The following is a 25,112-nucleotide window of genomic DNA, read 5'->3' on the forward strand; positions in this document are numbered from 1 at the left end:
TCACCTTCGGCCGCTGCCGACAGGCGGGAAGCCGACACAGCGCGGAGGCGGGGCGCTCGCTTGTGCGGTGGTGGTGTAATGGTCAGCATAGTTGCCTTCCAAGCAGTTGATCCGGGTTCGATTCCCGGCCACCGCAGCAGGCTTTTAATTTCGCGTATGAGTACTTTTGCCACGCGCTCTTAAATTATTGTTTTTCCGGCCTCCTACTCGCTGCATACCAGCCCTTAGTGTGTCTCGACTTGTCTCGACTTTGCTCGGCTGACGCGAGAGCTGACGCTCTCAAATCGGCCTATATCAAAACGACAAGCACGAGAAACGACTGAGAGAGGTAAAGAGAGGTGAGGCTAGGCGATGGACACACAGCACGCCCCCTTCATTTCACGGTGGCGTCTCCCTGACCGAATCGGGCTGCAGCTCCGAAAACTAAGGAGAAACAAAAATAGGAAGTAAAACTGCCAATAGTACCCTGTGTTCCCATGCGCTCACCCGCCCAAGTACTGACAGGGGCCAAAGTGGTTGCGCATCGGCAATCGGACATTTTCTTTCATTTTCTCTTTATCGGTTGAGAACCAGTGTATTCAAGATATTATGGCCATTGCCGAGTGAATGATGTAGCGCTTCCCGACGAGTCGGGTTCGGATCCTCTGTCAACTTCCACGCAGGGTGATGATCTTTTGGTCATCACACTCGCCAGCTGAAATCGGCGCTGCCTTTTCGTAGTAGTAAAAGAGTAGTGGCCCGTGGGGGGATCGAACCCACGACCTTCGCGTTATTAGCACGACGCTCTAACCAACTGAGCTAACGGGCCCCAGCAGATGCAGTTGCTCAGCCCTACGCTGGAAACTGGTGGCATGAAGCCGTACACCATTTCTATGGTCGTCGTGCGTCTGCTTCCCTAGTCTATATTCTGCTGACGGTCACGAAACAGTAGCTATATTGCGAGCAGGACGGGAAACGGCCGCTCGGACAGCTCAAACTTGTCACGACTCGTGTGGAAAAAATTCCGTTCCGGTACCGGGAATCGAACCCGGGCCTCCTGGGTGAAAGCCAGGTATCCTAGCCACTAGACCACACCGGATGCGGCCGTTTCGTTCGACCGTTCGTACGGTCGCTTGTCGCATTTCGTGTCGAGTGCCGCGTCGGCGCCCTTCTCTCTTTGCGAGCATCTTTGCACAGACTGACTGGCAAGGCGCGCACCTCAAACGCCGCAGAGCAATGCTTTTGGCTTCATGCTCTGCTGGGAGAAGAGGAAAAGGGAAGCTGTAAGTAGCAATAACAGGAGGTAAACATTTTCCCGCTGAAGCGTTGAAAAGTTGTGGATAACAAACAAGAACTACGTTGGCGCCCTAGCAACAGCGCCACCATCAGTCACAGAAAATTAAATGCCCCGGGTGAGGATCGAACTCACGACCTTAAGATTATGAGACTTACGCGCTGCCTACTGCGCTACCGAGGCACGGGTGCACCACTGGTCCTGGAAACTGGGTAAATACCGTACCCAATATTAGACGTAGAGACACTGTACTTCCTGGGTAACGTGTTCTGTTGCTACACGCGCACTGCCGGCCCAGTTGATTGCGGTGTTGCTGCAGCTGTTGCAACGATAGGCAGCACTCCTTGTCGTTAAAGCTCAGTGCCTCGGAGGCACCTGGACACAGCAACTTGTGAGGCCAAGCCGACGCTAGTCTGCAGAACATCATGCGAGCGTCCTAGTGGGGACCGGCGAGTGCTGCGTTCTCGGTTCTTCTCAAGGGAATCCAGCTATATATTCTTGCGGATCGTGCATCTCAAGCGCGCAAGCCACACGGCAGCATTATCGCGGGAAAAGCAAAATGATGCATCGGCCGGGAATCGAACCCGGGCCGCCCGCGTGGCAGGCGAGCATTCTACCACTGAACCACCGATGCTGGGGCCAGCGGCAACTTCACGCTGCTTCCCGAGCAGATGTCTCAAGGGAAAGTGGGACTGCCGTCAAGCGCCGTAGCATTCTGTGGAGAAGATGCTGCAGACGCTGAATCCTGCACTGCACTGCTTAAAAATGCCGCCAGAACGCGGTCCTCGCCGGCGCCGACTCTTGCCAAAGGATGCGAAATGTGCGCGGATACGCTGTCCGAATGCGTCTGGATGTGCTCCCCTAGCCTACCTCGAAATGCGCCTGCCAGGTACGATCACCTTCGGCCGCTGCCGACAGGCGGGAAGCCGACACAGCGCGGAGGCGGGGCGCTCGCTTGTGCGGTGGTGGTGTAATGGTCAGCATAGTTGCCTTCCAAGCAGTTGATCCGGGTTCGATTCCCGGCCACCGCAGCAGGCTTTTAATTTCGCGTATGAGTACTTTTGCCACGCGCTCTTAAATTATTGTTTTTCCGGCCTCCTACTCGCTGCATACCAGCCCTTAGTGTGTCTCGACTTGTCTCGACTTTGCTCGGCTGACGCGAGAGCTGACGCTCTCAAATCGGCCTATATCAAAACGACAAGCACGAGAAACGACTGAGAGAGGTAAAGAGAGGTGAGGCTAGGCGATGGACACACAGCACGCCCCCTTCATTTCACGGTGGCGTCTCCCTGACCGAATCGGGCTGCAGCTCCGAAAACTAAGGAGAAACAAAAATAGGAAGTAAAACTGCCAATAGTACCCTGTGTTCCCATGCGCTCACCCGCCCAAGTACTGACAGGGGCCAAAGTGGTTGCGCATCGGCAATCGGACATTTTCTTTCATTTTCTCTTTATCGGTTGAGAACCAGTGTATTCAAGATATTATGGCCATTGCCGAGTGAATGATGTAGCGCTTCCCGACGAGTCGGGTTCGGATCCTCTGTCAACTTCCACGCAGGGTGATGATCTTTTGGTCATCACACTCGCCAGCTGAAATCGGCGCTGCCTTTTCGTAGTAGTAAAAGAGTAGTGGCCCGTGGGGGGATCGAACCCACGACCTTCGCGTTATTAGCACGACGCTCTAACCAACTGAGCTAACGGGCCCCAGCAGATGCAGTTGCTCAGCCCTACGCTGGAAACTGGTGGCATGAAGCCGTACACCATTTCTATGGTCGTCGTGCGTCTGCTTCCCTAGTCTATATTCTGCTGACGGTCACGAAACAGTAGCTATATTGCGAGCAGGACGGGAAACGGCCGCTCGGACAGCTCAAACTTGTCACGACTCGTGTGGAAAAAATTCCGTTCCGGTACCGGGAATCGAACCCGGGCCTCCTGGGTGAAAGCCAGGTATCCTAGCCACTAGACCACACCGGATGCGGCCGTTTCGTTCGACCGTTCGTACGGTCGCTTGTCGCATTTCGTGTCGAGTGCCGCGTCGGCGCCCTTCTCTCTTTGCGAGCATCTTTGCACAGACTGACTGGCAAGGCGCGCACCTCAAACGCCGCAGAGCAATGCTTTTGGCTTCATGCTCTGCTGGGAGAAGAGGAAAAGGGAAGCTGTAAGTAGCAATAACAGGAGGTAAACATTTTCCCGCTGAAGCGTTGAAAAGTTGTGGATAACAAACAAGAACTACGTTGGCGCCCTAGCAACAGCGCCACCATCAGTCACAGAAAATTAAATGCCCCGGGTGAGGATCGAACTCACGACCTTAAGATTATGAGACTTACGCGCTGCCTACTGCGCTACCGAGGCACGGGTGCACCACTGGTCCTGGAAACTGGGTAAATACCGTACCCAATATTAGACGTAGAGACACTGTACTTCCTGGGTAACGTGTTCTGTTGCTACACGCGCACTGCCGGCCCAGTTGATTGCGGTGTTGCTGCAGCTGTTGCAACGATAGGCAGCACTCCTTGTCGTTAAAGCTCAGTGCCTCGGAGGCACCTGGACACAGCAACTTGTGAGGCCAAGCCGACGCTAGTCTGCAGAACATCATGCGAGCGTCCTAGTGGGGACCGGCGAGTGCTGCGTTCTCGGTTCTTCTCAAGGGAATCCAGCTATATATTCTTGCGGATCGTGCATCTCAAGCGCGCAAGCCACACGGCAGCATTATCGCGGGAAAAGCAAAATGATGCATCGGCCGGGAATCGAACCCGGGCCGCCCGCGTGGCAGGCGAGCATTCTACCACTGAACCACCGATGCTGGGGCCAGCGGCAACTTCACGCTGCTTCCCGAGCAGATGTCTCAAGGGAAAGTGGGACTGCCGTCAAGCGCCGTAGCATTCTGTGGAGAAGATGCTGCAGACGCTGAATCCTGCACTGCACTGCTTAAAAATGCCGCCAGAACGCGGTCCTCGCCGGCGCCGACTCTTGCCAAAGGATGCGAAATGTGCGCGGATACGCTGTCCGAATGCGTCTGGATGTGCTCCCCTAGCCTACCTCGAAATGCGCCTGCCAGGTACGATCACCTTCGGCCGCTGCCGACAGGCGGGAAGCCGACACAGCGCGGAGGCGGGGCGCTCGCTTGTGCGGTGGTGGTGTAATGGTCAGCATAGTTGCCTTCCAAGCAGTTGATCCGGGTTCGATTCCCGGCCACCGCAGCAGGCTTTTAATTTCGCGTATGAGTACTTTTGCCACGCGCTCTTAAATTATTGTTTTTCCGGCCTCCTACTCGCTGCATACCAGCCCTTAGTGTGTCTCGACTTGTCTCGACTTTGCTCGGCTGACGCGAGAGCTGACGCTCTCAAATCGGCCTATATCAAAACGACAAGCACGAGAAACGACTGAGAGAGGTAAAGAGAGGTGAGGCTAGGCGATGGACACACAGCACGCCCCCTTCATTTCACGGTGGCGTCTCCCTGACCGAATCGGGCTGCAGCTCCGAAAACTAAGGAGAAACAAAAATAGGAAGTAAAACTGCCAATAGTACCCTGTGTTCCCATGCGCTCACCCGCCCAAGTACTGACAGGGGCCAAAGTGGTTGCGCATCGGCAATCGGACATTTTCTTTCATTTTCTCTTTATCGGTTGAGAACCAGTGTATTCAAGATATTATGGCCATTGCCGAGTGAATGATGTAGCGCTTCCCGACGAGTCGGGTTCGGATCCTCTGTCAACTTCCACGCAGGGTGATGATCTTTTGGTCATCACACTCGCCAGCTGAAATCGGCGCTGCCTTTTCGTAGTAGTAAAAGAGTAGTGGCCCGTGGGGGGATCGAACCCACGACCTTCGCGTTATTAGCACGACGCTCTAACCAACTGAGCTAACGGGCCCCAGCAGATGCAGTTGCTCAGCCCTACGCTGGAAACTGGTGGCATGAAGCCGTACACCATTTCTATGGTCGTCGTGCGTCTGCTTCCCTAGTCTATATTCTGCTGACGGTCACGAAACAGTAGCTATATTGCGAGCAGGACGGGAAACGGCCGCTCGGACAGCTCAAACTTGTCACGACTCGTGTGGAAAAAATTCCGTTCCGGTACCGGGAATCGAACCCGGGCCTCCTGGGTGAAAGCCAGGTATCCTAGCCACTAGACCACACCGGATGCGGCCGTTTCGTTCGACCGTTCGTACGGTCGCTTGTCGCATTTCGTGTCGAGTGCCGCGTCGGCGCCCTTCTCTCTTTGCGAGCATCTTTGCACAGACTGACTGGCAAGGCGCGCACCTCAAACGCCGCAGAGCAATGCTTTTGGCTTCATGCTCTGCTGGGAGAAGAGGAAAAGGGAAGCTGTAAGTAGCAATAACAGGAGGTAAACATTTTCCCGCTGAAGCGTTGAAAAGTTGTGGATAACAAACAAGAACTACGTTGGCGCCCTAGCAACAGCGCCACCATCAGTCACAGAAAATTAAATGCCCCGGGTGAGGATCGAACTCACGACCTTAAGATTATGAGACTTACGCGCTGCCTACTGCGCTACCGAGGCACGGGTGCACCACTGGTCCTGGAAACTGGGTAAATACCGTACCCAATATTAGACGTAGAGACACTGTACTTCCTGGGTAACGTGTTCTGTTGCTACACGCGCACTGCCGGCCCAGTTGATTGCGGTGTTGCTGCAGCTGTTGCAACGATAGGCAGCACTCCTTGTCGTTAAAGCTCAGTGCCTCGGAGGCACCTGGACACAGCAACTTGTGAGGCCAAGCCGACGCTAGTCTGCAGAACATCATGCGAGCGTCCTAGTGGGGACCGGCGAGTGCTGCGTTCTCGGTTCTTCTCAAGGGAATCCAGCTATATATTCTTGCGGATCGTGCATCTCAAGCGCGCAAGCCACACGGCAGCATTATCGCGGGAAAAGCAAAATGATGCATCGGCCGGGAATCGAACCCGGGCCGCCCGCGTGGCAGGCGAGCATTCTACCACTGAACCACCGATGCTGGGGCCAGCGGCAACTTCACGCTGCTTCCCGAGCAGATGTCTCAAGGGAAAGTGGGACTGCCGTCAAGCGCCGTAGCATTCTGTGGAGAAGATGCTGCAGACGCTGAATCCTGCACTGCACTGCTTAAAAATGCCGCCAGAACGCGGTCCTCGCCGGCGCCGACTCTTGCCAAAGGATGCGAAATGTGCGCGGATACGCTGTCCGAATGCGTCTGGATGTGCTCCCCTAGCCTACCTCGAAATGCGCCTGCCAGGTACGATCACCTTCGGCCGCTGCCGACAGGCGGGAAGCCGACACAGCGCGGAGGCGGGGCGCTCGCTTGTGCGGTGGTGGTGTAATGGTCAGCATAGTTGCCTTCCAAGCAGTTGATCCGGGTTCGATTCCCGGCCACCGCAGCAGGCTTTTAATTTCGCGTATGAGTACTTTTGCCACGCGCTCTTAAATTATTGTTTTTCCGGCCTCCTACTCGCTGCATACCAGCCCTTAGTGTGTCTCGACTTGTCTCGACTTTGCTCGGCTGACGCGAGAGCTGACGCTCTCAAATCGGCCTATATCAAAACGACAAGCACGAGAAACGACTGAGAGAGGTAAAGAGAGGTGAGGCTAGGCGATGGACACACAGCACGCCCCCTTCATTTCACGGTGGCGTCTCCCTGACCGAATCGGGCTGCAGCTCCGAAAACTAAGGAGAAACAAAAATAGGAAGTAAAACTGCCAATAGTACCCTGTGTTCCCATGCGCTCACCCGCCCAAGTACTGACAGGGGCCAAAGTGGTTGCGCATCGGCAATCGGACATTTTCTTTCATTTTCTCTTTATCGGTTGAGAACCAGTGTATTCAAGATATTATGGCCATTGCCGAGTGAATGATGTAGCGCTTCCCGACGAGTCGGGTTCGGATCCTCTGTCAACTTCCACGCAGGGTGATGATCTTTTGGTCATCACACTCGCCAGCTGAAATCGGCGCTGCCTTTTCGTAGTAGTAAAAGAGCAGTGGCCCGTGGGGGGATCGAACCCACGACCTTCGCGTTATTAGCACGACGCTCTAACCAACTGAGCTAACGGGCCCCAGCAGATGCAGTTGCTCAGCCCTACGCTGGAAACTGGTGGCATGAAGCCGTACACCATTTCTATGGTCGTCGTGCGTCTGCTTCCCTAGTCTATATTCTGCTGACGGTCACGAAACAGTAGCTATATTGCGAGCAGGACGGGAAACGGCCGCTCGGACAGCTCAAACTTGTCACGACTCGTGTGGAAAAAATTCCGTTCCGGTACCGGGAATCGAACCCGGGCCTCCTGGGTGAAAGCCAGGTATCCTAGCCACTAGACCACACCGGATGCGGCCGTTTCGTTCGACCGTTCGTACGGTCGCTTGTCGCATTTCGTGTCGAGTGCCGCGTCGGCGCCCTTCTCTCTTTGCGAGCATCTTTGCACAGACTGACTGGCAAGGCGCGCACCTCAAACGCCGCAGAGCAATGCTTTTGGCTTCATGCTCTGCTGGGAGAAGAGGAAAAGGGAAGCTGTAAGTAGCAATAACAGGAGGTAAACATTTTCCCGCTGAAGCGTTGAAAAGTTGTGGATAACAAACAAGAACTACGTTGGCGCCCTAGCAACAGCGCCACCATCAGTCACAGAAAATTAAATGCCCCGGGTGAGGATCGAACTCACGACCTTAAGATTATGAGACTTACGCGCTGCCTACTGCGCTACCGAGGCACGGGTGCACCACTGGTCCTGGAAACTGGGTAAATACCGTACCCAATATTAGACGTAGAGACACTGTACTTCCTGGGTAACGTGTTCTGTTGCTACACGCGCACTGCCGGCCCAGTTGATTGCGGTGTTGCTGCAGCTGTTGCAACGATAGGCAGCACTCCTTGTCGTTAAAGCTCAGTGCCTCGGAGGCACCTGGACACAGCAACTTGTGAGGCCAAGCCGACGCTAGTCTGCAGAACATCATGCGAGCGTCCTAGTGGGGACCGGCGAGTGCTGCGTTCTCGGTTCTTCTCAAGGGAATCCAGCTATATATTCTTGCGGATCGTGCATCTCAAGCGCGCAAGCCACACGGCAGCATTATCGCGGGAAAAGCAAAATGATGCATCGGCCGGGAATCGAACCCGGGCCGCCCGCGTGGCAGGCGAGCATTCTACCACTGAACCACCGATGCTGGGGCCAGCGGCAACTTCACGCTGCTTCCCGAGCAGATGTCTCAAGGGAAAGTGGGACTGCCGTCAAGCGCCGTAGCATTCTGTGGAGAAGATGCTGCAGACGCTGAATCCTGCACTGCACTGCTTAAAAATGCCGCCAGAACGCGGTCCTCGCCGGCGCCGACTCTTGCCAAAGGATGCGAAATGTGCGCGGATACGCTGTCCGAATGCGTCTGGATGTGCTCCCCTAGCCTACCTCGAAATGCGCCTGCCAGGTACGATCACCTTCGGCCGCTGCCGACAGGCGGGAAGCCGACACAGCGCGGAGGCGGGGCGCTCGCTTGTGCGGTGGTGGTGTAATGGTCAGCATAGTTGCCTTCCAAGCAGTTGATCCGGGTTCGATTCCCGGCCACCGCAGCAGGCTTTTAATTTCGCGTATGAGTACTTTTGCCACGCGCTCTTAAATTATTGTTTTTCCGGCCTCCTACTCGCTGCATACCAGCCCTTAGTGTGTCTCGACTTGTCTCGACTTTGCTCGGCTGACGCGAGAGCTGACGCTCTCAAATCGGCCTATATCAAAACGACAAGCACGAGAAACGACTGAGAGAGGTAAAGAGAGGTGAGGCTAGGCGATGGACACACAGCACGCCCCCTTCATTTCACGGTGGCGTCTCCCTGACCGAATCGGGCTGCAGCTCCGAAAACTAAGGAGAAACAAAAATAGGAAGTAAAACTGCCAATAGTACCCTGTGTTCCCATGCGCTCACCCGCCCAAGTACTGACAGGGGCCAAAGTGGTTGCGCATCGGCAATCGGACATTTTCTTTCATTTTCTCTTTATCGGTTGAGAACCAGTGTATTCAAGATATTATGGCCATTGCCGAGTGAATGATGTAGCGCTTCCCGACGAGTCGGGTTCGGATCCTCTGTCAACTTCCACGCAGGGTGATGATCTTTTGGTCATCACACTCGCCAGCTGAAATCGGCGCTGCCTTTTCGTAGTAGTAAAAGAGCAGTGGCCCGTGGGGGGATCGAACCCACGACCTTCGCGTTATTAGCACGACGCTCTAACCAACTGAGCTAACGGGCCCCAGCAGATGCAGTTGCTCAGCCCTACGCTGGAAACTGGTGGCATGAAGCCGTACACCATTTCTATGGTCGTCGTGCGTCTGCTTCCCTAGTCTATATTCTGCTGACGGTCACGAAACAGTAGCTATATTGCGAGCAGGACGGGAAACGGCCGCTCGGACAGCTCAAACTTGTCACGACTCGTGTGGAAAAAATTCCGTTCCGGTACCGGGAATCGAACCCGGGCCTCCTGGGTGAAAGCCAGGTATCCTAGCCACTAGACCACACCGGATGCGGCCGTTTCGTTCGACCGTTCGTACGGTCGCTTGTCGCATTTCGTGTCGAGTGCCGCGTCGGCGCCCTTCTCTCTTTGCGAGCATCTTTGCACAGACTGACTGGCAAGGCGCGCACCTCAAACGCCGCAGAGCAATGCTTTTGGCTTCATGCTCTGCTGGGAGAAGAGGAAAAGGGAAGCTGTAAGTAGCAATAACAGGAGGTAAACATTTTCCCGCTGAAGCGTTGAAAAGTTGTGGATAACAAACAAGAACTACGTTGGCGCCCTAGCAACAGCGCCACCATCAGTCACAGAAAATTAAATGCCCCGGGTGAGGATCGAACTCACGACCTTAAGATTATGAGACTTACGCGCTGCCTACTGCGCTACCGAGGCACGGGTGCACCACTGGTCCTGGAAACTGGGTAAATACCGTACCCAATATTAGACGTAGAGACACTGTACTTCCTGGGTAACGTGTTCTGTTGCTACACGCGCACTGCCGGCCCAGTTGATTGCGGTGTTGCTGCAGCTGTTGCAACGATAGGCAGCACTCCTTGTCGTTAAAGCTCAGTGCCTCGGAGGCACCTGGACACAGCAACTTGTGAGGCCAAGCCGACGCTAGTCTGCAGAACATCATGCGAGCGTCCTAGTGGGGACCGGCGAGTGCTGCGTTCTCGGTTCTTCTCAAGGGAATCCAGCTATATATTCTTGCGGATCGTGCATCTCAAGCGCGCAAGCCACACGGCAGCATTATCGCGGGAAAAGCAAAATGATGCATCGGCCGGGAATCGAACCCGGGCCGCCCGCGTGGCAGGCGAGCATTCTACCACTGAACCACCGATGCTGGGGCCAGCGGCAACTTCACGCTGCTTCCCGAGCAGATGTCTCAAGGGAAAGTGGGACTGCCGTCAAGCGCCGTAGCATTCTGTGGAGAAGATGCTGCAGACGCTGAATCCTGCACTGCACTGCTTAAAAATGCCGCCAGAACGCGGTCCTCGCCGGCGCCGACTCTTGCCAAAGGATGCGAAATGTGCGCGGATACGCTGTCCGAATGCGTCTGGATGTGCTCCCCTAGCCTACCTCGAAATGCGCCTGCCAGGTACGATCACCTTCGGCCGCTGCCGACAGGCGGGAAGCCGACACAGCGCGGAGGCGGGGCGCTCGCTTGTGCGGTGGTGGTGTAATGGTCAGCATAGTTGCCTTCCAAGCAGTTGATCCGGGTTCGATTCCCGGCCACCGCAGCAGGCTTTTAATTTCGCGTATGAGTACTTTTGCCACGCGCTCTTAAATTATTGTTTTTCCGGCCTCCTACTCGCTGCATACCAGCCCTTAGTGTGTCTCGACTTGTCTCGACTTTGCTCGGCTGACGCGAGAGCTGACGCTCTCAAATCGGCCTATATCAAAACGACAAGCACGAGAAACGACTGAGAGAGGTAAAGAGAGGTGAGGCTAGGCGATGGACACACAGCACGCCCCCTTCATTTCACGGTGGCGTCTCCCTGACCGAATCGGGCTGCAGCTCCGAAAACTAAGGAGAAACAAAAATAGGAAGTAAAACTGCCAATAGTACCCTGTGTTCCCATGCGCTCACCCGCCCAAGTACTGACAGGGGCCAAAGTGGTTGCGCATCGGCAATCGGACATTTTCTTTCATTTTCTCTTTATCGGTTGAGAACCAGTGTATTCAAGATATTATGGCCATTGCCGAGTGAATGATGTAGCGCTTCCCGACGAGTCGGGTTCGGATCCTCTGTCAACTTCCACGCAGGGTGATGATCTTTTGGTCATCACACTCGCCAGCTGAAATCGGCGCTGCCTTTTCGTAGTAGTAAAAGAGTAGTGGCCCGTGGGGGGATCGAACCCACGACCTTCGCGTTATTAGCACGACGCTCTAACCAACTGAGCTAACGGGCCCCAGCAGATGCAGTTGCTCAGCCCTACGCTGGAAACTGGTGGCATGAAGCCGTACACCATTTCTATGGTCGTCGTGCGTCTGCTTCCCTAGTCTATATTCTGCTGACGGTCACGAAACAGTAGCTATATTGCGAGCAGGACGGGAAACGGCCGCTCGGACAGCTCAAACTTGTCACGACTCGTGTGGAAAAAATTCCGTTCCGGTACCGGGAATCGAACCCGGGCCTCCTGGGTGAAAGCCAGGTATCCTAGCCACTAGACCACACCGGATGCGGCCGTTTCGTTCGACCGTTCGTACGGTCGCTTGTCGCATTTCGTGTCGAGTGCCGCGTCGGCGCCCTTCTCTCTTTGCGAGCATCTTTGCACAGACTGACTGGCAAGGCGCGCACCTCAAACGCCGCAGAGCAATGCTTTTGGCTTCATGCTCTGCTGGGAGAAGAGGAAAAGGGAAGCTGTAAGTAGCAATAACAGGAGGTAAACATTTTCCCGCTGAAGCGTTGAAAAGTTGTGGATAACAAACAAGAACTACGTTGGCGCCCTAGCAACAGCGCCACCATCAGTCACAGAAAATTAAATGCCCCGGGTGAGGATCGAACTCACGACCTTAAGATTATGAGACTTACGCGCTGCCTACTGCGCTACCGAGGCACGGGTGCACCACTGGTCCTGGAAACTGGGTAAATACCGTACCCAATATTAGACGTAGAGACACTGTACTTCCTGGGTAACGTGTTCTGTTGCTACACGCGCACTGCCGGCCCAGTTGATTGCGGTGTTGCTGCAGCTGTTGCAACGATAGGCAGCACTCCTTGTCGTTAAAGCTCAGTGCCTCGGAGGCACCTGGACACAGCAACTTGTGAGGCCAAGCCGACGCTAGTCTGCAGAACATCATGCGAGCGTCCTAGTGGGGACCGGCGAGTGCTGCGTTCTCGGTTCTTCTCAAGGGAATCCAGCTATATATTCTTGCGGATCGTGCATCTCAAGCGCGCAAGCCACACGGCAGCATTATCGCGGGAAAAGCAAAATGATGCATCGGCCGGGAATCGAACCGGGCCGCCCGCGTGGCAGGCGAGCATTCTACCACTGAACCACCGATGCTGGGGGCCAGCGGCAACTTCACGCTGCTTCCCGAGCAGATGTCTCAAGGGAAAGTGGGACTGCCGTCAAGCGCCGTAGCATTCTGTGGAGAAGATGCTGCAGACGCTGAATCCTGCACTGCACTGCTTAAAAATGCCGCCAGAACGCGGTCCTCGCCGGCGCCGACTCTTGCCAAAGGATGCGAAATGTGCGCGGATACGCTGTCCGAATGCGTCTGGATGTGCTCCCCTAGCCTACCTCGAAATGCGCCTGCCAGGTACGATCACCTTCGGCCGCTGCCGACAGGCGGGAAGCCGACACAGCGCGGAGGCGGGGCGCTCGCTTGTGCGGTGGTGGTGTAATGGTCAGCATAGTTGCCTTCCAAGCAGTTGATCCGGGTTCGATTCCCGGCCACCGCAGCAGGCTTTTAATTTCGCGTATGAGTACTTTTGCCACGCGCTCTTAAATTATTGTTTTTCCGGCCTCCTACTCGCTGCATACCAGCCCTTAGTGTGTCTCGACTTGTCTCGACTTTGCTCGGCTGACGCGAGAGCTGACGCTCTCAAATCGGCCTATATCAAAACGACAAGCACGAGAAACGACTGAGAGAGGTAAAGAGAGGTGAGGCTAGGCGATGGACACACAGCACGCCCCCTTCATTTCACGGTGGCGTCTCCCTGACCGAATCGGGCTGCAGCTCCGAAAACTAAGGAGAAACAAAAATAGGAAGTAAAACTGCCAATAGTACCCTGTGTTCCCATGCGCTCACCCGCCCAAGTACTGACAGGGGCCAAAGTGGTTGCGCATCGGCAATCGGACATTTTCTTTCATTTTCTCTTTATCGGTTGAGAACCAGTGTATTCAAGATATTATGGCCATTGCCGAGTGAATGATGTAGCGCTTCCCGACGAGTCGGGTTCGGATCCTCTGTCAACTTCCACGCAGGGTGATGATCTTTTGGTCATCACACTCGCCAGCTGAAATCGGCGCTGCCTTTTCGTAGTAGTAAAAGAGTAGTGGCCCGTGGGGGGATCGAACCCACGACCTTCGCGTTATTAGCACGACGCTCTAACCAACTGAGCTAACGGGCCCCAGCAGATGCAGTTGCTCAGCCCTACGCTGGAAACTGGTGGCATGAAGCCGTACACCATTTCTATGGTCGTCGTGCGTCTGCTTCCCTAGTCTATATTCTGCTGACGGTCACGAAACAGTAGCTATATTGCGAGCAGGACGGGAAACGGCCGCTCGGACAGCTCAAACTTGTCACGACTCGTGTGGAAAAAATTCCGTTCCGGTACCGGGAATCGAACCCGGGCCTCCTGGGTGAAAGCCAGGTATCCTAGCCACTAGACCACACCGGATGCGGCCGTTTCGTTCGACCGTTCGTACGGTCGCTTGTCGCATTTCGTGTCGAGTGCCGCGTCGGCGCCCTTCTCTCTTTGCGAGCATCTTTGCACAGACTGACTGGCAAGGCGCGCACCTCAAACGCCGCAGAGCAATGCTTTTGGCTTCATGCTCTGCTGGGAGAAGAGGAAAAGGGAAGCTGTAAGTAGCAATAACAGGAGGTAAACATTTTCCCGCTGAAGCGTTGAAAAGTTGTGGATAACAAACAAGAACTACGTTGGCGCCCTAGCAACAGCGCCACCATCAGTCACAGAAAATTAAATGCCCCGGGTGAGGATCGAACTCACGACCTTAAGATTATGAGACTTACGCGCTGCCTACTGCGCTACCGAGGCACGGGTGCACCACTGGTCCTGGAAACTGGGTAAATACCGTACCCAATATTAGACGTAGAGACACTGTACTTCCTGGGTAACGTGTTCTGTTGCTACACGCGCACTGCCGGCCCAGTTGATTGCGGTGTTGCTGCAGCTGTTGCAACGATAGGCAGCACTCCTTGTCGTTAAAGCTCAGTGCCTCGGAGGCACCTGGACACAGCAACTTGTGAGGCCAAGCCGACGCTAGTCTGCAGAACATCATGCGAGCGTCCTAGTGGGGACCGGCGAGTGCTGCGTTCTCGGTTCTTCTCAAGGGAATCCAGCTATATATTCTTGCGGATCGTGCATCTCAAGCGCGCAAGCCACACGGCAGCATTATCGCGGGAAAAGCAAAATGATGCATCGGCCGGGAATCGAACCCGGGCCGCCCGCGTGGCAGGCGAGCATTCTACCACTGAACCACCGATGCTGGGGCCAGCGGCAACTTCACGCTGCTTCCCGAGCAGATGTCTCAAGGGAAAGTGGGACTGCCGTCAAGCGCCGTAGCATTCTGTGGAGAAGATGCTGCAGACGCTGAATCCTGCACTGCACTGCTTAAAAATGCCGCCAGAACGCGGTCCTCGCCGGCGCCGACTCTTGCCAAAGGATGCGAAATGTGCGCGGATACGCTGTCCGAATGCGTCTGGATGTGCTCCCCTAGCCTACCTCGAAATGCGCCTGCCAGGTACGATCACCTTCGGCCGCTGCCGACAGGCGGGAAGCCGACACAGCGCGGAGGCGGGGCGCTCGCTTGTGCGGTGGTGGTGTAATGGTCAGCATAGTTGCCTTCCAAGCAGTTGATCCGGGTTCGATTCCCGGCCACCGCAGCAGGCTTTTAATTTCGCGTATGAGTACTTTTGCCACGCGCTCTTAAATTATTGTTTTTCCGGCCTCCTACTCGCTGCATACCAGCCCTTAGTGTGTCTCGACTTGTCTCGACTTTGCTCGGCTGACGCGAGAGCTGACGCTCTCAAATCGGCCTATATCAAAACGACAAGCACGAGAAACGACTGAGAGAGGTAAAGAGAGGTGAGGCTAGGCGATGGACACACAGCACGCCCCCTTCATTTCACGGTGGCGTCTCCCTGACCGAATCGGGCTGCAGCTCCGAAAACTAAGGAGAAACAAAAATAGGAAGTAAAACTGCCAATAGTACCCTGTGTTCCCATGCGCTCACCCGCCCAAGTACTGACAGGGGCCAAAGTGGTTGCGCATCGGCAATCGGACATTTTCTTTCATTTTCTCTTTATCGGTTGAGAACCAGTGTATTCAAGATATTATGGCCATTGCCGAGTGAATGATGTAGCGCTTCCCGACGAGTCGGGTTCGGATCCTCTGTCAACTTCCACGCAGGGTGATGATCTTTTGGTCATCACACTCGCCAGCTGAAATCGGCGCTGCCTTTTCGTAGTAGTAAAAGAGTAGTGGCCCGTGGGGGGATCGAACCCACGACCTTCGCGTTATTAGCACGACGCTCTAACCAACTGAGCTAACGGGCCCCAGCAGATGCAGTTGCTCAGCCCTACGCTGGAAACGGGTGGCATGAAGCCGTACACCATTTCTATGGTCGTCGTGCGTCTGCTTCCCTAGTCTATATTCTGCTGACGGTCACGAAACAGTAGCTATATTGCGAGCAGGACGGGAAACGGCCGCTCGGACAGCTCAAACTTGTCACGACTCGTGTGGAAAAAATTCCGTTCCGGTACCGGGAATCGAACCCGGGCCTCCTGGGTGAAAGCCAGGTATCCTAGCCACTAGACCACACCGGATGCGGCCGTTTCGTTCGACCGTTCGTACGGTCGCTTGTCGCATTTCGTGTCGAGTGCCGCGTCGGCGCCCTTCTCTCTTTGCGAGCATCTTTGCACAGACTGACTGGCAAGGCGCGCACCTCAAACGCCGCAGAGCAATGCTTTTGGCTTCATGCTCTGCTGGGAGAAGAGGAAAAGGGAAGCTGTAAGTAGCAATAACAGGAGGTAAACATTTTCCCGCTGAAGCGTTGAAAAGTTGTGGATAACAAACAAGAACTACGTTGGCGCCCTAGCAACAGCGCCACCATCAGTCACAGAAAATTAAATGCCCCGGGTGAGGATCGAACTCACGACCTTAAGATTATGAGACTTACGCGCTGCCTACTGCGCTACCGAGGCACGGGTGCACCACTGGTCCTGGAAACTGGGTAAATACCGTACCCAATATTAGACGTAGAGACACTGTACTTCCTGGGTAACGTGTTCTGTTGCTACACGCGCACTGCCGGCCCAGTTGATTGCGGTGTTGCTGCAGCTGTTGCAACGATAGGCAGCACTCCTTGTCGTTAAAGCTCAGTGCCTCGGAGGCACCTGGACACAGCAACTTGTGAGGCCAAGCCGACGCTAGTCTGCAGAACATCATGCGAGCGTCCTAGTGGGGACCGGCGAGTGCTGCGTTCTCGGTTCTTCTCAAGGGAATCCAGCTATATATTCTTGCGGATCGTGCATCTCAAGCGCGCAAGCCACACGGCAGCATTATCGCGGGAAAAGCAAAATGATGCATCGGCCGGGAATCGAACCCGGGCCGCCCGCGTGGCAGGCGAGCATTCTACCACTGAACCACCGATGCTGGGGCCAGCGGCAACTTCACGCTGCTTCCCGAGCAGATGTCTCAAGGGAAAGTGGGACTGCCGTCAAGCGCCGTAGCATTCTGTGGAGAAGATGCTGCAGACGCTGAATCCTGCACTGCACTGCTTAAAAATGCCGCCAGAACGCGGTCCTCGCCGGCGCCGACTCTTGCCAAAGGATGCGAAATGTGCGCGGATACGCTGTCCGAATGCGTCTGGATGTGCTCCCCTAGCCTACCTCGAAATGCGCCTGCCAGGTACGATCACCTTCGGCCGCTGCCGACAGGCGGGAAGCCGACACAGCGCGGAGGCGGGGCGCTCGCTTGTGCGGTGGTGGTGTAATGGTCAGCATAGTTGCCTTCCAAGCAGTTGATCCGGGTTCGATTCCCGGCCACCGCAGCAGGCTTTTAATTTCGCGTATGAGTACTTTTGCCACGCGCTCTTAAATTATTGTTTTTCCGGCCTCCTACTCGCTGCATACCAGCCCTTAGTGTGTCTCGACTTTGCTCGGCTGACGCGAGAGCTGACGCTCTCAAATCGGCCTATATCAAAACGACAAGCACGAGAAACGACTGAGAGAGGTAAAGAGAGGTGAGGCTAGGCGATGGACACACAGCACGCCCCCTTCATTTCACGGTGGCGTCTCCCTGACCGAATCGGGCTGCAGCTCCGAAAACTAAGGAGAAACAAAAATAGGAAGTAAAACTGCCAATAGTACCCTGTGTTCCCATGCGCTCACCCGCCCAAGTACTGACAGGGGCCAAAGTGGTTGCGCATCGGCAATCGGACATTTTCTTTCATTTTCTCTTTATCGGTTGAGAACCAGTGTATTCAAGATATTATGGCCATTGCCGAGTGAATGATGTAGCGCTTCCCGACGAGTCGGGTTCGGATCCTCTGTCAACTTCCACGCAGGGTGATGATCTTTTGGTCATCACACTCGCCAGCTGAAATCGGCGCTGCCTTTTCGTAGTAGTAAAAGAGTAGTGGCCCGTGGGGGGATCGAACCCACGACCTTCGCGTTATTAGCACGACGCTCTAACCAACTGAGCTAACGGGCCCCAGCAGATGCAGTTGCTCAGCCCTACGCTGGAAACGGGTGGCATGAAGCCGTACACCATTTCTATGGTCGTCGTGCGTCTGCTTCCCTAGTCTATATTCTGCTGACGGTCACGAAACAGTAGCTATATTGCGAGCAGGACGGGAAACGGCCGCTCGGACAGCTCAAACTTGTCACGACTCGTGTGGAAAAAATTCCGTTCCGGTACCGGGAATCGAACCCGGGCCTCCTGGGTGAAAGCCAGGTATCCTAGCCACTAGACCACACCGGATGCGGCCGTTTCGTTCGACCGTTCGTACGGTCGCTTGTCGCATTTCGTGTCGAGTGCCGCGTCGGCGCCCTTCTCTCTTTGCGAGCATCTTTGCACAGACTGACTGGCAAGGCGCGCACCTCAAACGCCGCAGAGCAATGCTTTTGGCTTCATGCTCTGCTGGGAGAAGAGGAAAAGGGAAGCTGTAAGTAGCAATAACAGGAGGTAAACATTTTCCCGCTGAAGCGTTGAAAAGTTGTGGATAACAAACAAGAACTACGTTGGCGCCCTAGCAACAGCGCCACCATCAGTCACAGAAAATTAAATGCCCCGGGTGAGGATCGAACTCACGACCTTAAGATTATGAGACTTACGCGCTGCCTACTGCGCTACCGAGGCACGGGTGCACCACTGGTCCTGGAAACTGGGTAAATACCGTACCCAATATTAGACGTAGAGACACTGTACTTCCTGGGTAACGTGTTCTGTTGCTACACGCGCACTGCCGGCCCAGTTGATTGCGGTGTTGCTGCAGCTGTTGCAACGATAGGCAGCACTCCTTGTCGTTAAAGCTCAGTGCCTCGGAGGCACCTGGACACAGCAACTTGTGAGGCCAAGCCGACGCTAGTCTGCAGAACATCATGCGAGCGTCCTAGTGGGGACCGGCGAGTGCTGCGTTCTCGGTTCTTCTCAAGGGAATCCAGCTATATATTCTTGCGGATCGTGCATCTCAAGCGCGCAAGCCACACGGCAGCATTATCGCGGGAAAAGCAAAATGATGCATCGGCCGGGAATCGAACCCGGGCCGCCCGCGTGGCAGGCGAGCATTCTACCACTGAACCACCGATGCTGGGGCCAGCGGCAACTTCACGCTGCTTCCCGAGCAGATGTCTCAAGGGAAAGTGGGACTGCCGTCAAGCGCCGTAGCATTCTGTGGAGAAGATGCTGCAGACGCTGAATCCTGCACTGCACTGCTTAAAAATGCCGCCAGAACGCGGTCCTCGCCGGCGCCGACTCTTGCCAAAGGATGCGAAATGTGCGCGGATACGCTGTCCGAATGCGTCTGGATGTGCTCCCCTAGCCTACCTCGAAATGCGCCTGCCAGGTACGATCACCTTCGGCCGCTGCCGACAGGCGGGAAGCCGACACAGCGCGGAGGCGGGGCGCTCGCTTGTGCGGTGGTGGTGTAATGGTCAGCATAGTTGCCTTCCAAGCAGTTGATCCGGGTTCGATTCCCGGCCACCGCAGCAGGCTTTTAATTTCGCGTATGAGTACTTTTGCCACGCGCTCTTAAATTATTGTTTTTCCGGCCTCCTACTCGCTGCATACCAGCCCTTAGTGTGTCTCGACTTGTCTCGACTTTGCTCGGCTGACGCGAGAGCTGACGCTCTCAAATCGGCCTATATCAAAACGACAAGCACGAGAAACGACTGAGAGAGGTAAAGAGAGGTGAGGCTAGGCGATGGACACACAGCACGCCCCCTTCATTTCACGGTGGCGTCTCCCTGACCGAATCGGGCTGCAGCTCCGAAAACTAAGGAGAAACAAAAATAGGAAGTAAAACTGCCAATAGTACCCTGTGTTCCCATGCGCTCACCCGCCCAAGTACTGACAGGGGCCAAAGTGGTTGCGCATCGGCAATCGGACATTTTCTTTCATTTTCTCTTTATCGGTTGAGAACCAGTGTATTCAAGATATTATGGCCATTGCCGAGTGAATGATGTAGCGCTTCCCGACGAGTCGGGTTCGGATCCTCTGTCAACTTCCACGCAGGGTGATGATCTTTTGGTCATCACACTCGCCAGCTGAAATCGGCGCTGCCTTTTCGTAGTAGTAAAAGAGCAGTGGCCCGTGGGGGGATCGAACCCACGACCTTCGCGTTATTAGCACGACGCTCTAACCAACTGAGCTAACGGGCCCCAGCAGATGCAGTTGCTCAGCCCTACGCTGGAAACTGGTGGCATGAAGCCGTACACCATTTCTATGGTCGTCGTGCGTCTGCTTCCCTAGTCTATATTCTGCTGACGGTCACGAAACAGTAGCTATATTGCGAGCAGGACGGGAAACGGCCGCTCGGACAGCTCAAACTTGTCACGACTCGTGTGGAAAAAATTCCGTTCCGGTACCGGGAATCGAACCCGGGCCTCCTGGGTGAAAGCCAGGTATCCTAGCCACTAGACCACACCGGATGCGGCCGTTTCGTTCGACCGTTCGTACGGTCGCTTGTCGCATTTCGTGTCGAGTGCCGCGTCGGCGCCCTTCTCTCTTTGCGAGCATCTTTGCACAGACTGACTGGCAAGGCGCGCACCTCAAACGCCGCAGAGCAATGCTTTTGGCTTCATGCTCTGCTGGGAGAAGAGGAAAAGGGAAGCTGTAAGTAGCAATAACAGGAGGTAAACATTTTCCCGCTGAAGCGTTGAAAAGTTGTGGATAACAAACAAGAACTACGTTGGCGCCCTAGCAACAGCGCCACCATCAGTCACAGAAAATTAAATGCCCCGGGTGAGGATCGAACTCACGACCTTAAGATTATGAGACTTACGCGCTGCCTACTGCGCTACCGAGGCACGGGTGCACCACTGGTCCTGGAAACTGGGTAAATACCGTACCCAATATTAGACGTAGAGACACTGTACTTCCTGGGTAACGTGTTCTGTTGCTACACGCGCACTGCCGGCCCAGTTGATTGCGGTGTTGCTGCAGCTGTTGCAACGATAGGCAGCACTCCTTGTCGTTAAAGCTCAGTGCCTCGGAGGCACCTGGACACAGCAACTTGTGAGGCCAAGCCGACGCTAGTCTGCAGAACATCATGCGAGCGTCCTAGTGGGGACCGGCGAGTGCTGCGTTCTCGGTTCTTCTCAAGGGAATCCAGCTATATATTCTTGCGGATCGTGCATCTCAAGCGCGCAAGCCACACGGCAGCATTATCGCGGGAAAAGCAAAATGATGCATCGGCCGGGAATCGAACCCGGGCCGCCCGCGTGGCAGGCGAGCATTCTACCACTGAACCACCGATGCTGGGGCCAGCGGCAACTTCACGCTGCTTCCCGAGCAGATGTCTCAAGGGAAAGTGGGACTGCCGTCAAGCGCCGTAGCATTCTGTGGAGAAGATGCTGCAGACGCTGAATCCTGCACTGCACTGCTTAAAAATGCCGCCAGAACGCGGTCCTCGCCGGCGCCGACTCTTGCCAAAGGATGCGAAATGTGCGCGGATACGCTGTCCGAATGCGTCTGGATGTGCTCCCCTAGCCTACCTCGAAATGCGCCTGCCAGGTACGATCACCTTCGGCCGCTGCCGACAGGCGGGAAGCCGACACAGCGCGGAGGCGGGGCGCTCGCTTGTGCGGTGGTGGTGTAATGGTCAGCATAGTTGCCTTCCAAGCAGTTGATCCGGGTTCGATTCCCGGCCACCGCAGCAGGCTTTTAATTTCGCGTATGAGTACTTTTGCCACGCGCTCTTAAATTATTGTTTTTCCGGCCTCCTACTCGCTGCATACCAGCCCTTAGTGTGTCTCGACTTGTCTCGACTTTGCTCGGCTGACGCGAGAGCTGACGCTCTCAAATCGGCCTATATCAAAACGACAAGCACGAGAAACGACTGAGAGAGGTAAAGAGAGGTGAGGCTAGGCGATGGACACACAGCACGCCCCCTTCATTTCACGGTGGCGTCTCCCTGACCGAATCGGGCTGCAGCTCCGAAAACTAAGGAGAAACAAAAATAGGAAGTAAAACTGCCAATAGTACCCTGTGTTCCCATGCGCTCACCCGCCCAAGTACTGACAGGGGCCAAAGTGGTTGCGCATCGGCAATCGGACATTTTCTTTCATTTTCTCTTTATCGGTTGAGAACCAGTGTATTCAAGATATTATGGCCATTGCCGAGTGAATGATGTAGCGCTTCCCGACGAGTCGGGTTCGGATCCTCTGTCAACTTCCACGCAGGGTGATGATCTTTTGGTCATCACACTCGCCAGCTGAAATCGGCGCTGCCTTTTCGTAGTAGTAAAAGAGCAGTGGCCCGTGGGGGGATCGAACCCACGACCTTCGCGTTATTAGCACGACGCTCTAACCAACTGAGCTAACGGGCCCCAGCAGATGCAGTTGCTCAGCCCTACGCTGGAAACTGGTGGCATGAAGCCGTACACCATTTCTATGGTCGTCGTGCGTCTGCTTCCCTAGTCTATATTCTGCTGACGGTCACGAAACAGTAGCTATATTGCGAGCAGGACGGGAAACGGCCGCTCGGACAGCTCAAACTTGTCACGACTCGTGTGGAAAAAATTCCGTTCCGGTACCGGGAATCGAACCCGGGCCTCCTGGGTGAAAGCCAGGTATCCTAGCCACTAGACCACACCGGATGCGGCCGTTTCGTTCGACCGTTCGTACGGTTGCTTGTCGCATTTCGTGTCGAGTGCCGCGTCGGCGCCCTTCTCTCTTTGCGAGCATCTTTGCACAGACTGACTGGCAAGGCGCGCACCTCAAACGCCGCAGAGCAATGCTTTTGGCTTCATGCTCTGCTGGGAGAAGAGGAAAAGGGAAGCTGTAAGTAGCAATAACAGGAGGTAAACATTTTCCCGCTGAAGCGTTGAAAAGTTGTGGATAACAAACAAGAACTACGTTGGCGCCCTAGCAACAGCGCCACCATCAGTCACAGAAAATTAAATGCCCCGGGTGAGGATCGAACTCACGACCTTAAGATTATGAGACTTACGCGCTGCCTACTGCGCTACCGAGGCACGGGTGCACCACTGGTCCTGGAAACTGGGTAAATACCGTACCCAATATTAGACGTAGAGACACTGTACTTCCTGGGTAACGTGTTCTGTTGCTACACGCGCACTGCCGGCCCAGTTGATTGCGGTGTTGCTGCAGCTGTTGCAACGATAGGCAGCACTCCTTGTCGTTAAAGCTCAGTGCCTCGGAGGCACCTGGACACAGCAACTTGTGAGGCCAAGCCGACGCTAGTCTGCAGAACATCATGCGAGCGTCCTAGTGGGGACCGGCGAGTGCTGCGTTCTCGGTTCTTCTCAAGGGAATCCAGCTATATATTCTTGCGGATCGTGCATCTCAAGCGCGCAAGCCACACGGCAGCATTATCGCGGGAAAAGCAAAATGATGCATCGGCCGGGAATCGAACCCGGGCCGCCCGCGTGGCAGGCGAGCATTCTACCACTGAACCACCGATGCTGGGGCCAGCGGCAACTTCACGCTGCTTCCCGAGCAGATGTCTCAAGGGAAAGTGGGACTGCCGTCAAGCGCCGTAGCATTCTGTGGAGAAGATGCTGCAGACGCTGAATCCTGCACTGCACTGCTTAAAAATGCCGCCAGAACGCGGTCCTCGCCGGCGCCGACTCTTGCCAAAGGATGCGAAATGTGCGCGGATACGCTGTCCGAATGCGTCTGGATGTGCTCCCCTAGCCTACCTCGAAATGCGCCTGCCAGGTACGATCACCTTCGGCCGCTGCCGACAGGCGGGAAGCCGACACAGCGCGGAGGCGGGGCGCTCGCTTGTGCGGTGGTGGTGTAATGGTCAGCATAGTTGCCTTCCAAGCAGTTGATCCGGGTTCGATTCCCGGCCACCGCAGCAGGCTTTTAATTTCGCGTATGAGTACTTTTGCCACGCGCTCTTAAATTATTGTTTTTCCGGCCTCCTACTCGCTGCATACCAGCCCTTAGTGTGTCTCGACTTGTCTCGACTTTGCTCGGCTGACGCGAGAGCTGACGCTCTCAAATCGGCCTATATCAAAACGACAAGCACGAGAAACGACTGAGAGAGGTAAAGAGAGGTGAGGCTAGGCGATGGACACACAGCACGCCCCCTTCATTTCACGGTGGCGTCTCCCTGACCGAATCGGGCTGCAGCTCCGAAAACTAAGGAGAAACAAAAATAGGAAGTAAAACTGCCAATAGTACCCTGTGTTCCCATGCGCTCACCCGCCCAAGTACTGACAGGGGCCAAAGTGGTTGCGCATCGGCAATCGGACATTTTCTTTCATTTTCTCTTTATCGGTTGAGAACCAGTGTATTCAAGATATTATGGCCATTGCCGAGTGAATGATGTAGCGCTTCCCGACGAGTCGGGTTCGGATCCTCTGTCAACTTCCACGCAGGGTGATGATCTTTTGGTCATCACACTCGCCAGCTGAAATCGGCGCTGCCTTTTCGTAGTAGTAAAAGAGTAGTGGCCCGTGGGGGGATCGAACCCACGACCTTCGCGTTATTAGCACGACGCTCTAACCAACTGAGCTAACGGGCCCCAGCAGATGCAGTTGCTCAGCCCTACGCTGGAAACTGGTGGCATGAAGCCGTACACCATTTCTATGGTCGTCGTGCGTCTGCTTCCCTAGTCTATATTCTGCTGACGGTCACGAAACAGTAGCTATATTGCGAGCAGGACGGGAAACGGCCGCTCGGACAGCTCAAACTTGTCACGACTCGTGTGGAAAAAATTCCGTTCCGGTACCGGGAATCGAACCCGGGCCTCCTGGGTGAAAGCCAGGTATCCTAGCCACTAGACCACACCGGATGCGGCCGTTTCGTTCGACCGTTCGTACGGTCGCTTGTCGCATTTCGTGTCGAGTGCCGCGTCGGCGCCCTTCTCTCTTTGCGAGCATCTTTGCACAGACTGACTGGCAAGGCGCGCACCTCAAACGCCGCAGAGCAATGCTTTTGGCTTCATGCTCTGCTGGGAGAAGAGGAAAAGGGAAGCTGTAAGTAGCAAT

The 25,112-nt window shown here is 55.1% G+C and overlaps 58 non-coding genes across 58 annotated transcripts; 12 read left to right on the top strand and 46 right to left on the bottom strand.

Moving 5' to 3' along the window:
- The first annotated feature begins 64 nt into the window (after positions 1-64).
- Positions 65-136, top strand: Trnag-ucc. The gene has a single exon. It is a non-coding gene; the product is annotated as a tRNA-Gly (tRNA).
- Positions 137-734: 598 nt separating this feature from the next.
- Trnai-aau lies at positions 735-808 on the bottom strand. Its single transcript has one exon. It is a non-coding gene; the product is annotated as a tRNA-Ile (tRNA).
- A 198-nt stretch (positions 809-1,006) lies between these two features.
- On the bottom strand, positions 1,007-1,078 carry Trnae-uuc. The gene has a single exon. It is a non-coding gene; the product is annotated as a tRNA-Glu (tRNA).
- A 305-nt stretch (positions 1,079-1,383) lies between these two features.
- On the bottom strand, positions 1,384-1,456 carry Trnam-cau. Its single transcript has one exon. It is a non-coding gene; the product is annotated as a tRNA-Met (tRNA).
- A 380-nt stretch (positions 1,457-1,836) lies between these two features.
- Trnag-gcc lies at positions 1,837-1,907 on the bottom strand. The gene has a single exon. It is a non-coding gene; the product is annotated as a tRNA-Gly (tRNA).
- Positions 1,908-2,232: 325 nt separating this feature from the next.
- Trnag-ucc lies at positions 2,233-2,304 on the top strand. The gene has a single exon. It is a non-coding gene; the product is annotated as a tRNA-Gly (tRNA).
- Positions 2,305-2,902: 598 nt separating this feature from the next.
- On the bottom strand, positions 2,903-2,976 carry Trnai-aau. Its single transcript has one exon. It is a non-coding gene; the product is annotated as a tRNA-Ile (tRNA).
- Positions 2,977-3,174: 198 nt separating this feature from the next.
- Positions 3,175-3,246, bottom strand: Trnae-uuc. The gene has a single exon. It is a non-coding gene; the product is annotated as a tRNA-Glu (tRNA).
- A 305-nt stretch (positions 3,247-3,551) lies between these two features.
- Trnam-cau lies at positions 3,552-3,624 on the bottom strand. The gene has a single exon. It is a non-coding gene; the product is annotated as a tRNA-Met (tRNA).
- A 380-nt stretch (positions 3,625-4,004) lies between these two features.
- On the bottom strand, positions 4,005-4,075 carry Trnag-gcc. The gene has a single exon. It is a non-coding gene; the product is annotated as a tRNA-Gly (tRNA).
- Positions 4,076-4,400: 325 nt separating this feature from the next.
- On the top strand, positions 4,401-4,472 carry Trnag-ucc. The gene has a single exon. It is a non-coding gene; the product is annotated as a tRNA-Gly (tRNA).
- A 598-nt stretch (positions 4,473-5,070) lies between these two features.
- Positions 5,071-5,144, bottom strand: Trnai-aau. The gene has a single exon. It is a non-coding gene; the product is annotated as a tRNA-Ile (tRNA).
- A 198-nt stretch (positions 5,145-5,342) lies between these two features.
- On the bottom strand, positions 5,343-5,414 carry Trnae-uuc. The gene has a single exon. It is a non-coding gene; the product is annotated as a tRNA-Glu (tRNA).
- A 305-nt stretch (positions 5,415-5,719) lies between these two features.
- Positions 5,720-5,792, bottom strand: Trnam-cau. The gene has a single exon. It is a non-coding gene; the product is annotated as a tRNA-Met (tRNA).
- A 380-nt stretch (positions 5,793-6,172) lies between these two features.
- Trnag-gcc lies at positions 6,173-6,243 on the bottom strand. Its single transcript has one exon. It is a non-coding gene; the product is annotated as a tRNA-Gly (tRNA).
- Positions 6,244-6,568: 325 nt separating this feature from the next.
- Trnag-ucc lies at positions 6,569-6,640 on the top strand. The gene has a single exon. It is a non-coding gene; the product is annotated as a tRNA-Gly (tRNA).
- A 598-nt stretch (positions 6,641-7,238) lies between these two features.
- Positions 7,239-7,312, bottom strand: Trnai-aau. The gene has a single exon. It is a non-coding gene; the product is annotated as a tRNA-Ile (tRNA).
- Positions 7,313-7,510: 198 nt separating this feature from the next.
- Positions 7,511-7,582, bottom strand: Trnae-uuc. The gene has a single exon. It is a non-coding gene; the product is annotated as a tRNA-Glu (tRNA).
- Positions 7,583-7,887: 305 nt separating this feature from the next.
- Positions 7,888-7,960, bottom strand: Trnam-cau. The gene has a single exon. It is a non-coding gene; the product is annotated as a tRNA-Met (tRNA).
- Positions 7,961-8,340: 380 nt separating this feature from the next.
- Trnag-gcc lies at positions 8,341-8,411 on the bottom strand. The gene has a single exon. It is a non-coding gene; the product is annotated as a tRNA-Gly (tRNA).
- A 325-nt stretch (positions 8,412-8,736) lies between these two features.
- Positions 8,737-8,808, top strand: Trnag-ucc. Its single transcript has one exon. It is a non-coding gene; the product is annotated as a tRNA-Gly (tRNA).
- A 598-nt stretch (positions 8,809-9,406) lies between these two features.
- On the bottom strand, positions 9,407-9,480 carry Trnai-aau. Its single transcript has one exon. It is a non-coding gene; the product is annotated as a tRNA-Ile (tRNA).
- A 198-nt stretch (positions 9,481-9,678) lies between these two features.
- Trnae-uuc lies at positions 9,679-9,750 on the bottom strand. The gene has a single exon. It is a non-coding gene; the product is annotated as a tRNA-Glu (tRNA).
- A 305-nt stretch (positions 9,751-10,055) lies between these two features.
- On the bottom strand, positions 10,056-10,128 carry Trnam-cau. Its single transcript has one exon. It is a non-coding gene; the product is annotated as a tRNA-Met (tRNA).
- A 380-nt stretch (positions 10,129-10,508) lies between these two features.
- Trnag-gcc lies at positions 10,509-10,579 on the bottom strand. Its single transcript has one exon. It is a non-coding gene; the product is annotated as a tRNA-Gly (tRNA).
- A 325-nt stretch (positions 10,580-10,904) lies between these two features.
- On the top strand, positions 10,905-10,976 carry Trnag-ucc. Its single transcript has one exon. It is a non-coding gene; the product is annotated as a tRNA-Gly (tRNA).
- Positions 10,977-11,574: 598 nt separating this feature from the next.
- Trnai-aau lies at positions 11,575-11,648 on the bottom strand. Its single transcript has one exon. It is a non-coding gene; the product is annotated as a tRNA-Ile (tRNA).
- Positions 11,649-11,846: 198 nt separating this feature from the next.
- Trnae-uuc lies at positions 11,847-11,918 on the bottom strand. Its single transcript has one exon. It is a non-coding gene; the product is annotated as a tRNA-Glu (tRNA).
- A 305-nt stretch (positions 11,919-12,223) lies between these two features.
- Trnam-cau lies at positions 12,224-12,296 on the bottom strand. Its single transcript has one exon. It is a non-coding gene; the product is annotated as a tRNA-Met (tRNA).
- A 380-nt stretch (positions 12,297-12,676) lies between these two features.
- On the bottom strand, positions 12,677-12,746 carry Trnag-gcc. Its single transcript has one exon. It is a non-coding gene; the product is annotated as a tRNA-Gly (tRNA).
- Positions 12,747-13,072: 326 nt separating this feature from the next.
- Trnag-ucc lies at positions 13,073-13,144 on the top strand. Its single transcript has one exon. It is a non-coding gene; the product is annotated as a tRNA-Gly (tRNA).
- Positions 13,145-13,742: 598 nt separating this feature from the next.
- On the bottom strand, positions 13,743-13,816 carry Trnai-aau. Its single transcript has one exon. It is a non-coding gene; the product is annotated as a tRNA-Ile (tRNA).
- Positions 13,817-14,014: 198 nt separating this feature from the next.
- Trnae-uuc lies at positions 14,015-14,086 on the bottom strand. Its single transcript has one exon. It is a non-coding gene; the product is annotated as a tRNA-Glu (tRNA).
- Positions 14,087-14,391: 305 nt separating this feature from the next.
- Trnam-cau lies at positions 14,392-14,464 on the bottom strand. Its single transcript has one exon. It is a non-coding gene; the product is annotated as a tRNA-Met (tRNA).
- Positions 14,465-14,844: 380 nt separating this feature from the next.
- Positions 14,845-14,915, bottom strand: Trnag-gcc. The gene has a single exon. It is a non-coding gene; the product is annotated as a tRNA-Gly (tRNA).
- Positions 14,916-15,240: 325 nt separating this feature from the next.
- On the top strand, positions 15,241-15,312 carry Trnag-ucc. The gene has a single exon. It is a non-coding gene; the product is annotated as a tRNA-Gly (tRNA).
- Positions 15,313-15,910: 598 nt separating this feature from the next.
- On the bottom strand, positions 15,911-15,984 carry Trnai-aau. Its single transcript has one exon. It is a non-coding gene; the product is annotated as a tRNA-Ile (tRNA).
- Positions 15,985-16,182: 198 nt separating this feature from the next.
- On the bottom strand, positions 16,183-16,254 carry Trnae-uuc. The gene has a single exon. It is a non-coding gene; the product is annotated as a tRNA-Glu (tRNA).
- A 305-nt stretch (positions 16,255-16,559) lies between these two features.
- Positions 16,560-16,632, bottom strand: Trnam-cau. The gene has a single exon. It is a non-coding gene; the product is annotated as a tRNA-Met (tRNA).
- A 380-nt stretch (positions 16,633-17,012) lies between these two features.
- Positions 17,013-17,083, bottom strand: Trnag-gcc. The gene has a single exon. It is a non-coding gene; the product is annotated as a tRNA-Gly (tRNA).
- Positions 17,084-17,408: 325 nt separating this feature from the next.
- On the top strand, positions 17,409-17,480 carry Trnag-ucc. The gene has a single exon. It is a non-coding gene; the product is annotated as a tRNA-Gly (tRNA).
- A 588-nt stretch (positions 17,481-18,068) lies between these two features.
- Positions 18,069-18,142, bottom strand: Trnai-aau. Its single transcript has one exon. It is a non-coding gene; the product is annotated as a tRNA-Ile (tRNA).
- Positions 18,143-18,340: 198 nt separating this feature from the next.
- On the bottom strand, positions 18,341-18,412 carry Trnae-uuc. The gene has a single exon. It is a non-coding gene; the product is annotated as a tRNA-Glu (tRNA).
- A 305-nt stretch (positions 18,413-18,717) lies between these two features.
- On the bottom strand, positions 18,718-18,790 carry Trnam-cau. Its single transcript has one exon. It is a non-coding gene; the product is annotated as a tRNA-Met (tRNA).
- Positions 18,791-19,170: 380 nt separating this feature from the next.
- Positions 19,171-19,241, bottom strand: Trnag-gcc. Its single transcript has one exon. It is a non-coding gene; the product is annotated as a tRNA-Gly (tRNA).
- Positions 19,242-19,566: 325 nt separating this feature from the next.
- On the top strand, positions 19,567-19,638 carry Trnag-ucc. The gene has a single exon. It is a non-coding gene; the product is annotated as a tRNA-Gly (tRNA).
- Positions 19,639-20,236: 598 nt separating this feature from the next.
- Positions 20,237-20,310, bottom strand: Trnai-aau. The gene has a single exon. It is a non-coding gene; the product is annotated as a tRNA-Ile (tRNA).
- Positions 20,311-20,508: 198 nt separating this feature from the next.
- On the bottom strand, positions 20,509-20,580 carry Trnae-uuc. Its single transcript has one exon. It is a non-coding gene; the product is annotated as a tRNA-Glu (tRNA).
- Positions 20,581-20,885: 305 nt separating this feature from the next.
- On the bottom strand, positions 20,886-20,958 carry Trnam-cau. Its single transcript has one exon. It is a non-coding gene; the product is annotated as a tRNA-Met (tRNA).
- A 380-nt stretch (positions 20,959-21,338) lies between these two features.
- Positions 21,339-21,409, bottom strand: Trnag-gcc. The gene has a single exon. It is a non-coding gene; the product is annotated as a tRNA-Gly (tRNA).
- A 325-nt stretch (positions 21,410-21,734) lies between these two features.
- Positions 21,735-21,806, top strand: Trnag-ucc. The gene has a single exon. It is a non-coding gene; the product is annotated as a tRNA-Gly (tRNA).
- A 598-nt stretch (positions 21,807-22,404) lies between these two features.
- Trnai-aau lies at positions 22,405-22,478 on the bottom strand. Its single transcript has one exon. It is a non-coding gene; the product is annotated as a tRNA-Ile (tRNA).
- A 198-nt stretch (positions 22,479-22,676) lies between these two features.
- Trnae-uuc lies at positions 22,677-22,748 on the bottom strand. The gene has a single exon. It is a non-coding gene; the product is annotated as a tRNA-Glu (tRNA).
- Positions 22,749-23,053: 305 nt separating this feature from the next.
- Positions 23,054-23,126, bottom strand: Trnam-cau. The gene has a single exon. It is a non-coding gene; the product is annotated as a tRNA-Met (tRNA).
- Positions 23,127-23,506: 380 nt separating this feature from the next.
- On the bottom strand, positions 23,507-23,577 carry Trnag-gcc. Its single transcript has one exon. It is a non-coding gene; the product is annotated as a tRNA-Gly (tRNA).
- A 325-nt stretch (positions 23,578-23,902) lies between these two features.
- Positions 23,903-23,974, top strand: Trnag-ucc. The gene has a single exon. It is a non-coding gene; the product is annotated as a tRNA-Gly (tRNA).
- Positions 23,975-24,572: 598 nt separating this feature from the next.
- Positions 24,573-24,646, bottom strand: Trnai-aau. Its single transcript has one exon. It is a non-coding gene; the product is annotated as a tRNA-Ile (tRNA).
- Positions 24,647-24,844: 198 nt separating this feature from the next.
- Trnae-uuc lies at positions 24,845-24,916 on the bottom strand. The gene has a single exon. It is a non-coding gene; the product is annotated as a tRNA-Glu (tRNA).
- Between the last annotated feature and the right edge of the window lie 196 nt (positions 24,917-25,112).

The sequence above is a fragment of the Schistocerca piceifrons genome, unplaced genomic scaffold (assembly GCF_021461385.2).
Source record: "Schistocerca piceifrons isolate TAMUIC-IGC-003096 unplaced genomic scaffold, iqSchPice1.1 HiC_scaffold_345, whole genome shotgun sequence".
Lineage (NCBI taxonomy): Eukaryota > Metazoa > Arthropoda > Insecta > Orthoptera > Acrididae > Schistocerca > Schistocerca piceifrons.